Genomic DNA, 2,500 nt, shown 5'->3' with positions numbered 1-2,500 from the left:
TCATATCGCTCTGACCCAAAGCTTACACGACTGCTATCATTATTACTCGGCAAAGCATAAACGATTATTATCCATCAATCGGAAAGAACTAGCCATAATCTGCAAAATCAAAACAACTGTCTGGCTGACAATCAAACAAATCAAAGACATAAATAATGCACCATTTGATTTGCAAAATGATTTCACCAGGAAGGTTGCGATTTAAATTGAATCCATTGTTCGCAGAGATTCAGGCTGTGAGCGTCTAATGCTCCCCTCTACAAAAGTTGTAAGTTTAATTTTATATGAAAAATCTGACGTTGAAAAAACATATAAGATTGCAGTGAAAACGTTTGAACAACGAAGTATTCAAAAAGCCTTTAAAATTATGAGGACAGTCCTATAATACTCTCATTGTCGCATATTCATTCAACAGTTTCAATCCCACGCACTTCCATGTGATAAATCTTTAAGGGGCTTGCGCTGTAATGGCATGTACAAATCTGGATTAAACACACACACTCACACACACACACACACACACACACACACACACACACACACACATCTATATATATATACGACTTGTGTGTGTGTGTGTGTGTGTGTGTGTGTGTGTGTGTGTGTGTGTGTGTGTGTGTGTGTGTGTGTGTGTGTGTGTGTGTGTGTGTGTGTGTGTGTTCGCGATCCACGCCCAAGGTTCTCGATGGATCTGTTTCAAATTTGGTGGCCATATTCAGGTACACCCCGGACACAACCTGCTCGATGAGATATTTCAACACGTGCTCTCAGCGCGCAGCGCTGAACCGATTTTGGTTTTTCTCTGGATCCATTCCCAGTAACTCTTCCTTATCTTCTCCAGTGTTTTCAGCGTTTATCTCCCTTCCTTCGTGTGGCGTCAATCCATATTCCCGTTTCTATTTTTAGAAGGTCACTGTCCCGGCAAAGCCGGGTATTACTCTTCTCCAGTGTTTTGCGCGTTTATCTCCCTTCCTTCGTGCGGTGCGCCTGCAAAGCCGGCGAACACCCGGCTGCGCCGGGTCCTCGGCGCAGCCGGGTATTCGGCTCGACTTCTTCCCGGCGAAGCGGGGCTTCGCCGGGTACGGCTTCGCCAGGAAGAAGTAGAGCCGAATACCCGGCTTCGCCGGCGCACCGTACGAAGGAAGGGAGATAAACGCGCAAAACACTGGAGAAGATAAGGAAGAGTTACTGGGAATGGATGTACAGAAAAACCAAAACCGGTTCAGCGCTGCGCGCTGAGAGCACGCACGTGTTCAACATTTTCCACGATTGTGTCCGAGGTCTACCGAATATGCCCACCAAATTTGAAGCAGATCCGTCGAGAACTTTGGCCGTGAATCGTGAACACACAGACAGACAGACAGACACACACAAGCCGTATATATATTTTGTTCGAACTTTGAAATTACGTCACCAGCGACAAATACTTCACTACAAGATAGGTATACCTTTGACGTAATAACTTTGGAATTCGCACGTGTACATTTGTTTTGATTACAATCAAAACGAAAGTAGATCTTTGCTTGAATGTAAATTTTATCTTTGAAATATTTGCTTTGTGAGTCGTAACTGAATTAACCATGGTATTGTGTTGCTTAGTAATTGATGCATGAATTGGCGTCTCGCAGAATTACACGCCCCTGAGGAAGGCCTGGCAACAGGTCGAAAATTTGGGCTGCCACTTGAAATTCTTTGTTTGGCTTTTCTTTTCCTTGATTTTGTTATATATATAAAACATCAGAAATTGTGAAAGAAACAATTGAAAGACACACACACTAAATAAATAAATAAAAAAAGGAAAGAAAGAAAAAAAGAAAGCAAGGAAGAAAAAAAAGAAAGAAAGAATGAAAAAAAAAAGAGAGAGTCATATATGGCCGTGCACACACACACACACACACACACACATACACACACACATACATACACACTCACACACACACACATGTATATACACACATACATACACACGTTCACACACGCACACTTTCACACACTTGCACAAACGTACACACACACACACACAAACACACAAATTCACACACACACACACATACACACACACACACACACCTACTCACACACACACACACACACACACACACACACACACACACCTAAGGGGTGAGAGAGATGTTGTAGAAATGGAGAAAGGTGGGTTGGGGGAGTGAGAAAAGAGAACGAGGGAAGGAAAGAGAGAGAGGGGGGGGACAAAGTGTGTGTGTACGTGTGTCAACAAGATCGAACCAGCGCATTCGTGCATAAATAACTGAGTCCCCTCTCGCTCCTCTCTCCCAGTTTACATTTTGCATAACTGTTTGTTCACTTTTGTTCCTCAACAGGGGTAAATCGATAAAAATGGCTGAGAATTAGGGGGAGAGGGGAGGAGGGAAGGTTAGCGGAAGAAAGAGGAGAGGGCATGGTTTTCACCACAGAAATCGCATTTGCATCAAATGAAAATTGTAGAAAATTAAAATGAAATAAAAATGAAAATTGTCGCCTT

This window comes from Littorina saxatilis, linkage group LG17, assembly GCF_037325665.1.
Source record: "Littorina saxatilis isolate snail1 linkage group LG17, US_GU_Lsax_2.0, whole genome shotgun sequence".
Classification (NCBI taxonomy): domain Eukaryota; kingdom Metazoa; phylum Mollusca; class Gastropoda; order Littorinimorpha; family Littorinidae; genus Littorina; species Littorina saxatilis.
This window is presented reverse-complemented; position numbering follows the sequence as displayed.